Here is an 11,628-nt window from a genome sequence, read left to right as displayed (position 1 = left end):
CCCAGGCTGGGGTGAGGGGGCCCCCCCCCCCCAGTGCAAGCTTTTCGTGCACTGGGCCTCTAGTCCTATCTAAGAAAAGACAAAAAGGGTAATTAACCGTACGTCCGCTACGCTTCCCATTGGCTAATCAGGGCGATATGCAAATTAACCTCCAACAAAGATGGCGGTTAATTTGCATATGCAGGCTCCAAGCAGTGGAGCGAAGCCAAACAGCCCTGAAGCCGCCGAGCAGCGAGGCCTCACTGTCCTGGGATCAGCGGAGCCGCGAGGCCTCCCGGCCCCTGGAGCAGTGTGACAGGGGGCGGCGCGCATCCCCCAGATCTGCCCTGCTCTGTGGGTGACAGGGGGTGGTGCCCCAACCCCCTGATCAGCTCTGCCCTGAGCGTGTCAGGGGGCAGTGCCCCAACTCCCGGATTGGCCCTACTCTGTGCGTGACAGGGGGGAGTTCCCCCAGCCCCCAGATCGGCCCTGCTCTGTGTGTGACAGGAGGCGGCGCCCAAACCCCGCCCCCCATTGGCTCTGCTCTGTTCATGACAGGGGGCAGCGCCCCACCCCTCCGATTGGTCCTGCTCTGTGAGTGACAGGAGGCGGCACCCCAACTCCCTGATCGGCCGGCTCTGTGTGTGACTGGGGTGGCGCCACAACCCCCCCCCATCAGCCCTGCCCTGAGTGTGACAGGGCCCTGCTCTGTGTGTGACAGGGGAAGGCGCCCCAACCCCCTGATCCGCCCTGCTCTGTGCATGACAGGGGGTGGCGCCACACCTCCCCATCCCCCAACCCCCTGATCCGCCCTGCTCTGTGCATGACAGGGGGTGGCGCCACAACCTCCCCATCAGCTCTGCCTTGAGTGTGACAGGGGGCGGTGCCCCAAACCCCCAATCGGCCCTACCCTGAGCGTGACTGAGGGTGGCATCACAACCTCCCGATCCACCCTGCTCTGTGCATGACAGGAGGCGGCGCCCCAACTCCCCAATCGGCCCTGTTCTGAGCCTGACCAGGGGCTGCGGGGCAGGCACCTAGGGATTGGGCCTGCCCTCTGCCACCCAGAAGCGGGCCTAAGCCAGCAGGTTGTTATCCCCCGAGGGGTCCCAGACTGTGAGAGGGCACAAGTGGGGCTGAGGGACACCCCCCCTCTGCCAGTGCACAAATTTTTGTGCACCGGGCCTCTAGTATATTTAATAATTACATTAAGAAGCCATTAAAGTTTATTGTGCACTTTCTTGACTTATACTCAAATTGAAACATGCGGTATGGACTGTAATTTTGTATGGCTTGTATTCATCAAATTGTACATTTTAATCATGTTCAGTTTATAGTATGTAAGTCTACTTCAATAAATTATTTAGAAGGTAAAAAGTCTAGGATGTAGAGTTGAGATAGCTGAGTCATACTGAGAAATGGCAGGAGGTATCTCTTCTACCTGAACAAAAAGCAAATTCTCATGAATATAGGAAAAGTAAAAGTAAACCAAAGCAATTCACATTCGGTGCTCTTTTTTTTCTCCTTAAAAATATAATATGAAAACCTGGTATAGAAACAGGGTAAAATGATCAGATATTGCTTCAAGGGAGACGAGCATCATGGTCACACACAACATCATGAATAAGCCTTAGAAATACATGTAGAAACTCACAGCTGACTATAGACTCATAAGGAGATGGGCAGAATTCAGAACAACTCCTAGGTCAAAACAAAAAGCTACTGGACAGTAAAAGAAACCATCAACAAAATGGAAAGGGAGCCTACTGCATGGGAGAACATATTTGGCAATGATACATCTGATAAGGGATTAATATCCAAAATATATGAGGAACATATGCAGCTTAACAAAATGAATACAATCCAATTAAAAAATGGGCAAAAGGGAAGAATCCAAGATGGCTGCTGACAGGATGGCAGTGAGGGAGAGAGTGTGAGTGAGGGAGTGAAAGGGGAGTGTGTGGACGTGTGGGGTGTGTGTGTATGTGTGAGTGAGGGACAGTTATATGCCACAGGACTTTTGGGGGCTTGCAGACCAGGCTCCCCTCGCCAGGCAGCCTCTGCTACTGCTTCAATCTCTCCCGGGGCAGCCAGCTCTGCTACAGAGGTCACACATCTTGAAGGGGAGAGAGGCTGTGACTGGGAACCCAGCCTCACCTCCACCCGGGGAATCCTTGTACACCACCAGGAACCCTACAGCCACACCAGCCAGGGACCTGCTGCCTCGGCTGTCAACCTACAAACACTGAGATTCCAACCTCCCCGGCTGTGGGCTCCTAAAAAGTTTTTCCCGGGGAAGAGACAAAGTGGTGACCGAATAGGTGGACATGTCCTGTGCCTTCTCACAGAACAGATAGAAGAAACAACTAAATCAAATAACATCCACCCAGAATTGGTGGATTAAACACAGCTGGTGATGCAATCTGTGGATGGAAAGGATGGAAGAAACCTGGAGAATGGTAGGATTGGGGATCTGGGCTGGAGAGAGAGACTTGTGACCACTGGGGCCAGAGGGTCAGAAGGAAACTGCGTTACACCAAGTCTGCATCTCTTGGGGACACATGTAACACTCGACTGTGGAAGTGGGTGCAAAGGGCTGCTGGAAGTCGTGGAATCTAGATCTAAGTCCACAGCCATTGGGAGGCAGTGCCCAGAAAGGCAGACTGCAATTCTGCACTGGCCGCGCAGTGTGGGGGGGAGAGATACACATAGAGGCACGGTTGCTCTGTCTTTATATTTTCCTTTTTTTTACTCACTAAATCAAGTACATAGGATCTTTCAAATACAAACACTCACCAAGGCTGTGGTGCAGGTGGAGGTTCAGTTTTATGGAGGCCAGGAAGCAAGACAGGGAGGGGTGACCAGGAATCCAGCTCTGGGATAGTCTGGTCCATCGAACCCTAAACTGCCATTTTTCTCCTGAAGACCCAGCCCCTCCTATCAGTGCAGCTGCACCCATCCTCCAGCTCTGCAGGGAAACAAGGAATATGAATACCCCCAGGGAACCCTCAGGGTCTGGGTTGAGTAGCCATTTGGTCCTGGAAACTAATACAGTAACACCCCCACCTAGAGCCTGTGTCAGAAATAGACGCTTCTGTAAATACACCTAAAAGCAAGCAGACAAAGAAAGTGGGCAGATTTGTCTCACCTGCCTGAAAGCAAGGCTGTGGAGACAGACACAGAGGAGCGGTGGATTGCTGGGAACTTCAACAAGGTGCTCATTACCTAATAGGGAACTGAGAAGTGGCAGACAGAACAGTAGAGAGGGGTCTTAAACCAGCCTCCCTGGGACATTAAAACTCAGCTGAAGTGAATGACACTTCACTACTTCACTTTTTTATTTTTTATCTTCTACTTAAGAAAGAAAAGGGAAAAATTGTTTTTGTTATTTTATTTATTAACCTTTTATTATTTTTTGGATTAGTGTTTTTCATTTTATTTTTTATCATTATTTTTATCTCATTTTTTTCAGTTTGCCAACATTTTCTTTCTCACTTCTCACTTTTTCTTTTTTTTTCTCTTCTCTTATTCCTGCTTTAGTTTTTCTCTCTCCTTTCTTTTACCTCTTGTTAACAATTGATCTTCTTTATCTGATTTATTGATGCATTACTATTATAGTAGTCCTGTTGGCTTACTCATATATCTAATTTCCTCTTCCCTGTTCCAAGTCCATGCACCCTTCTCTTTTCTTTTTCTCTGCTAGCCATTTGTTTATACTTTTGTTTTTCCTATCCCTCTCTTGCTCTCTTCTTCTCCTAATTGCTTAATTAGATCCATTCACCAAACTCAAGCCTATTTACTCTCTACTCTATTCTCCTTTTCCAAAAATAGATGAATATACAGCTAGCTAGATTAAAGAAAGGGAAATTTTTCTTTTTCTTTATATTTTTTAATTTTTATTATTTATTTATTTTTAGTTGTTTTTTTTTTTTTTTAACTTTTTTTCTTATCCACGCATTCTCTTTCTTCCTCCTCTATATTGAACTGTGGCCATTCCCACATTCATTCAATTTCTTTGCCTTACTTTCTGGAAATAATCTCTACCTCTTCAGATTCAGTTTTCCCTCTGTTTTCTGGGAGTTAGTTGTTTGCATTTTTTTTGTTTATTTGTTTGTTTTGTGGAGTATTCTCCCCATATATGGATATTTTTCTCCTCTTCTTTTTTCTTCTTTACTTTTCTCTCTTACCTTTTTTTCCTTTTCTTAATATTATTTTTGCCCTCTTTTCTCTCCCCTAATTCTCTTCTCTCTGGTGGTCAACTTTATTTGGGCTTATTGGTGTCATGAATATATTTGTGTTTTATACCCTCTATGTTGTGTCTTCTTTAGTTGTATTTTGTGCCTTTAGGTCAACACGGTAGAGAGTGAGCCACATAACCAGACACCCTCAGAGGAGTGAACATGGGGAGACAAAGAAACAGCCCCCATACAAAAGTAAAGAAGGAATCACTGGAAAAGGAAGTAAAGGAAATGGAGGAAGCAATTTGTCAGAGAAGGAATTCAGAGCAATGGTCATAAGGATGCTGAAAAGGATGGAAGACAAATTCAACAACATGTGTAAGAATCAAGAGGAAATGAAGAAGAACCAAGAAGAAAAGAAGAATGACATCGCTGTAATAAAGAGCACAATAGAAAGCATCAACAGTAGACTAGAAAAAGCTGAGGACCACATCAGTGAGCTAGAATACAAGGTAGGAAAAAATACACAAGCAGAGCAGCAACTGGAAAAAAACAACTTAAAAACAGGAGGAAAGCCTAAGGAAGCTTTGGGACAACATGAAATGAAACAACATACCCACAATAGCCGTGCCAGAAGGAGAGGAAACTGAGCAAGGAATAGAAAGCCTGTTTGAAGAAATAATGTCAGAAAACTTTCCTGATATTGGGAATAAAAAACTCACACAAGCCTAAGAGGCTCACAGAGTCCCAAACAAGACGAACCCTAAAAGACCGAAAACAAGACACATTAAAATTAAATTGCCAAACACCAATGACAAAGTAAGAATCTTAAAGGCTGCCAGAGAGAGACAGAAAGTTACCTACAAGGAATCCCCATCAGACTATCAACTGATTGCTCAACAGAAACACATCAGGCCAGAAGGGAATGGAATGAAATATACAAAGTGATGCAAAGCAAGGGTCTGAATCCAAGAATACTATATCCAGCAAGGCTATCATTCAAAATGGAAGGTGAAATCAGGAGCTTCACAGACAAAAAAGAACTAAGATAGTTTATTACCACCAAACCAGCAATGCAAGAAATGCTAAAGGGACTGCTATAGAAAGAAGAAATAGGAAGGAAAGAAGGAACACAGGAAGAATATAAATGGCTACAAACAAGTACCTATCAATAATAACTTTAAATATAAATCGATTAAATATCCCAATCAAAATACATAGGATAGCTGAATGGATAAGAAAACATGACCCATATATCTGCTGTATATAGGAGACCAACCTCAGAACAAAGGACTCACACAAACGGATAATGCAGAGATGGAAAAAGAAATGTTGGGTGAATGGAAATGAAAAAATATAAAGCTGGGGTAGCAATATTTACATATGACAAATTAGACCTCAAAGTGAAGGCCATAATAAGAGACAAGGAAGGCCACTTCATAATACTAAAGGGAGCAATTCAACAAGAATACATAACTCTGATAAACATACATGCACCCAATACAGGAGCACTCAAATATATAACAAACCTTCTGGAAGATATCAAGGGAGAGATTGACAGCAATACAGTCATAGTAGGGGATTTTAATATCCCTGGACACCACTGGATAAATCCTCTAAAGAAAAAATCAAAGAAACATCAATCCTAATAACTCACTAGATCAGATGGCCTTAGTTGACATCTTCAGAACATTTCACCCCAAAACTACAGAATATACATTCTTCTCAAGTGCACATGAGACATTTTCAAAGATAGACCACATATTGGGACACAGGCAAAAGTCTCTTCAAATTCAAGAAGATTGAAATTATATCAAGCATTTTCTCAGATCACAATGGCATAAAATTAGACATCAACTACAATAAAAACAATGAAAACAATCAAACACTTAGAGGCTAACTAGCATGCTATTAAACAGCGATTGGGTTACCAAAGAGCTCAAAGAAGAAGTAAAAATTATCCTGGTAACAAATGACAATGAAACCACAACATTCCAAAATCTATGGGACACAGTGAAAGCAGTCCTGAGAGGGAAGTTCATAGCTCTACAACATTACCTCAAAAAACAAGAAAAATTGGTAATAAATTATCTAACCCTACAACTTAAAAAATTAGAAAGGGAGCAACAAGAAAAGCCCAGAGTAAGCAGAAGGAAGGAAATAATAAAGGTCAGAGTGGAAATAAATGAGATAGAGACAAAAACAAACAAGCAAGAAAAAAAAAAGATCAATAAAACCAAGATCTTATTCTTTGAAAGGATAAACAAGATTTATGAACCTCTAGCCTGTCTCACCAAGAAGCAAAGAGAGAGGACACAAATAATAACCCTACAACTTAAAAAATTAGAAAGGGAGCAACAAGAAAAGCCCAGAGTAAGCAGAAGGAAGGAAATAATAAAGGTCAGAGTGGAAATAAATGAGATAGAGACAAAAACAAACAAGCAAGAAAAAAAAAAGATCAATAAAACCAAGATCTTATTCTTTGAAAGGATAAACAAGATTTATGAACCTCTAGCCTGTCGCACCAAGAAGCAAAGAGAGAGGACACAAATAAACAAAACCAGAAATGAAAGAGGTGAAATAACAACAGACCCCACAGAAATACAAAAGATACTAAATCCTGGCTGGTATGGTTCAGTGGATAAATCATGGGCTTGGGGACTGAAGGGTCCTGGGATCGATTCTTCTCAAGGGCACATGTCCGGGTTGTGGGCTCAACCCCCAGTGTGGGGTGTGCAGGGGGCAGCCAATCAATGAATCTCTGTCTTGTTAGAGGTGAAACAACAACCGACCCCACAGAAATACAAAAGATTATGAAAAAATACTATGAACAATTCTATTCCAACAAACTGGACAACATAGATGAAATAGACATATTCTTAGAAAAATACAAGCTTCCAAAACTCAATCAGGAAAAATAAAATAACTTGAATAGGCTGATAACTACAGATGAAATTGAAACAGTAATCAAAAATCTTCCAGCCAACAAAAGCCCTGGTCTGGACAACTTAACAGGGGAGTGCTATCAATCATTCAAAGAAGAACTAAAACCTATGTTCTCAAAACTGTCTTGTACTGTCACAAGAACAGACATATAGATCAATGGAAAACAACAGTGAACCCAGAAATCAACCCAAGCCATTATGCTCAATTAATATTTGACAAAGGAGGCAAGAGCATGCAATGGTGTCAAGACAGTCCCTTCAATAAATGGTACTAGCTGATCAACAAAACAACAAGGAAGCCCACTGCATGGGAAACATATTTGCCAATGCTATCTCAGATAAGGGTTTATTCTCCAAAATTTACAGAGAACTCATATAACTTGACAAAAGGAAGATAAACATTCCAATCAAAAAATAGGTAAAGGACCTAAATAGACACTTTTTGAAGAGGACATAGAGAAGGCTGAGACATATGAAAACATGCTCAAAGTCACTAATCATCCAAAATATGCAAATCAACATGACAATGTGGTACCATCTCACACCTGTCAGAATGGCTATCAACAAATCAACAAATGACAAATGTTGGTGAGGATGGGGAGAAAAAGGAACCCTTCTGCTAGTGGGAATGCAGACTGGTGCAGCCACTGTGGCGAATAGTATGCAGATTCCTCAAAAAAATTAAAAATGGAACTCCCATTCGATGCAGTAATCCCACTTCTAGGAATATAGCCCAAGAAACCAGAAACAAATATCAGAAAGGACATATGCACCCCTATGTTCATAGCAGCACAATTTATAATAGCTAAGATTTGGAAACAGCCTAAGTGCCCATCAGCAGATTAGTGGATTAAAAACCTGTGGTACATCTGCACAAGGGAATACTATGCTACTATAAAAAATGAACTTTTACCATTTGCAACAGCATGGATGGACTTGGAGAGCATTATGCTAAGTGAAATAAGCCAGTCAGAGAAAGAGAAATATCACATGATCTCACTCATATGTGGGATATAATGAACAACATTAACTGATGAACAAAATAGATTCACAGACTAAGTAACATTGAACAGTAAGTCCAACCTTAGAGAGAAGGAAGGGGGAAAGGGGGTAAGAGATCAATCAAAAGACTTGTATGCATGTGTATTAGCACAACCAATGGACATGGACAGTGGGGCAGTGGGGGCTTGTCCTGGGGGACAGGAGTGGCAGGGGAGGGAGGGTCAATTGGGGGAAAAAGAGACATACGTAATATGTTAAACAATTAAAAAATGGTCAAAGGGCCTAAATAGACACTTCTCCAAAGTGGACATCCAGATGGCCAAGAAAATTATGAAAACATGCTCAAAGTCACTAATCATCAGAGAGATGCAAAATAAAATGACAATGAGTTATTACCTCACACCATCAGAATGGCTACCATCAACAAACCAACAAATGACAAGTTCTGGTGAGGATGTGGAGAAAAAGGAACCCTAGTACATTGCTGGTGGGAATGCAGACTGGTGCAACCTTATGGAAAACAGTATTGAGTTTCCTCAAAAAATTATAAATGGAACTGCCATTTGACCCCATAATACCACTTGTAGGAATATAGCCTATGAAACCGGAAACACCAATCAGTAAAAATAATGAACCCATATGTTCATAGCAGCACATTTTACAATAGCTAAGATCTGGAAACAGCCTAAGTGCCCGTCAGTAGATGAGTAGATAAAAAACAAAACAAAAAACACTGTGGTACATTTACACCATGGAATATTATGCAGCTGTAAAAAAGAAGGATCTTTTACCCCCATGAGACAGTGTGGAGGAACCTGGAGAGTATTATCCTAAGCGAAATAAGCCAGTCAGAAAAAGGCAAGTATCAAATGATCTCACTCATTTGTGGAATCTAATGAATAAAATACTGATGAACAAAAAGATCCAAAAACATAGAAGCATAGAATAGATTGATGACTCTCAGAGGGAAGGTAGGGTTTGGGGATTGGGTGGGGGAAAGAGATTAACTGGGAAACTTATATGCATATATGCAAAGTCCATGGACACAGACAATAGCGTGGTGAAGAGCTGGAGGGACATTGTCAGGCAGATGGTGTCATGGGGGAAACAGAGGAGGACATCTGTAATAATTTCAGCAATAAAGATAATTTTTAATATATATTATTTAATTTTTAAGGACACATATAAAAGATTTGAAGAAGGCATTTTTCAGAAGTACAGCATATGATGTTATTCATGAATCCTCATATGCAATAAGTGAACAACAAATTTATAACAGCCTCCAGAATGAATACCCTATTTGTTCAAAATTACATGCAACTATGAATTTTTATTCAGAAGATCTAAAACTACCTACACTTGACTCTAACACAGAGCTATAGCCTTGCTGCTCAGAGTGGTCCTCAGAGCAGGACCTTCTGCCTCAGCATCACATAGGACATTGATTCTCTCAGAATCTAAAGCCCATCAGGACCTGATTAAAAAAAACAACAACAACAAAGAATGATTTAAAGCCTTTTTGATGTCTTTGTTCCTGAGACTGTAGATGAAGGGGTTCAGCATGGGTGTGACCACACAGTACATGACTGAGGCTGTTACACTTGAGTGTGCATTGTGGGTAGCAGAAGAGCTGAGATACACTCTTAGGCTTGTACAATAAAATAAGGAGACAACTGAGAGGTGAGATGCACAAGCAGAGGATGCTTTATACTTCCCCTGAGCTGATGACATTCCACGTGTGCAGGACACTCTTTCAGGGTATGAGTAAAAGATCCCACTGAAAGGACCATGAACAAGCAGAGCTGAAAAATAGATCACCATGTTATTTATAAAGATGTCAGAAAGGCAAGTTTGAGCATCTGATTGAGTCCCCAGGAAAAGTGAGGGATTTCCAAGTCCTTGCAGAAGGACAGCCATTAAGCACTGAAGCAAGGAATTCAGGATTCACATGATCCAAGCCATTACAACTAGCAGTCCACAGAGTCCAGGGCTCATGATGGCCCTGTGATGCAGAGGGTGGTAGATTGCCAAAAACTGGTCAAAGGTCATCACGGTTAAGAGGAAAACATCCAACCCAACAATATATGTATATATGAATACATCTGGGTGATGCAGCATTCATAAGTTTTGGCTTTGTTCTGTGTCTTGATGTTCACTAGCATCTTTGAGATGGTGGTAGAGGTGAAACAGATGTCTGCCAAGGACAGGGAGGAGAGGAAGAAGTACATGGGTGTGTGCAGGGTGCATATGAGGGGTGTGGCCCTCATCCCCAGCCAAGGTATGTGCCCGACTTGAGAGCTCTGGCAGTGTGGATATTGAGAGGGACAGAGCCTGCTCAGAGCCAAGCACTTCCTTCTGTTGCCTCTCAAGTCCACATCCCAGTACTGGCCCACTGATTCTGCTCTCTTCCTTTTAGTCTTGTTTGCAGAAGTACTGCACTCTGGAGACTCAGACCATGTGCTTCTGCTTCCTTTGTCCTGAACTCATCTGGCATGAGCATCCCGGAAGTATTATGTTGAAGAATCTAGAAGCACGGTGTGGGGAGGGGCACATTCCTCCCTGGGGGATAGGTTAGGCTGTGTCAAGAAGCCCAGCAGCATCTTCAGGGCATCCAGCAGAGGGGAGGCATCCTCCCAGGCCAGGATAGACTAGCTGCTTTCAGGACACCCTTCTTTTGTGGTGGTCTGGTGCCTGCCAAGGGCCATGGCTCCAGCTCCCCTGACTACCCCCTCCCACACTCCCACATGTTTCCTCCTAGGAGCCCTGATTGTAGAATTTGGTTTTCCTACCCTCTACCTCTGAGTCAGGTCTGTCACTCACTGAGACCTCCTCCACTGTGGCAATCGAGGGCCTGGCTACTATGGAAGTCCCAAATAGACCTGATAGGGCCTGTGTGTCCAGAACCACAGGGTGGATGTCCTACCATCCCCAGCACTTCTCCTGTCCTCCTTCCCACCATCTGGGCATCTCTGGCTCCCTCCTGCCTATCCATGTTGAAGGCAATGGAGGGATGTTCTAACTCATTGTCCTTAACTGAGACTGACACCTGCTCTAGTTACTGGGGAGACAGAGTGACCACCACTTAGAAGCTTGTACTAATAGAGGTCTTTATAGGCCTTAATAAATGAGTCCACCCATCTCCCAATAGTCTATGAAAGTGAAACTCATGTTCTCATTCCTGTTTTATAGATAAGGAGACTAGAGCACAGACAGGTGAGGTTGCTCACCCAGGGCTACATCTCCAGACTGTGGCAGAGTTAGGGCCTGACCCATGGCCACTCTGATCTTCTGCTCTCATGAAAGCCATAGACAAGGTTCCAGCTTTACACTCTGTCCAGAGAAGAGACACAGTAAACAGCAAATGAACGAGAATATACTATTCAGTGAAAAGGGCGATGAAGACCTCCAAAGAGGGTGGCAGGTGGGAGATGGACTTAGGTGGGTATGAATGATTCACATAACCTAGAAAAGCTGTTGTACTCCTGGTCACAAATTATTACAGGGAAATGATACTGATTAAAATC

General features: G+C 42.9%; 1 pseudogene; it reads right to left on the bottom strand.

Moving 5' to 3' along the window:
* The window catches only part of LOC102251106, a 19,831-nt pseudogene extending 9,460 nt beyond the window's left edge, over nt 1–10,371 (bottom strand).
* Nucleotides 10,372–11,628: the final 1,257 nt, after the last annotated feature.

Source organism: Myotis brandtii, unplaced genomic scaffold (genome assembly GCF_000412655.1).
Source record: "Myotis brandtii unplaced genomic scaffold, ASM41265v1 scaffold1834, whole genome shotgun sequence".
Classification (NCBI taxonomy): Eukaryota; Metazoa; Chordata; class Mammalia; order Chiroptera; family Vespertilionidae; genus Myotis; species Myotis brandtii.
This window is presented reverse-complemented; position numbering and strand designations above follow the sequence as displayed.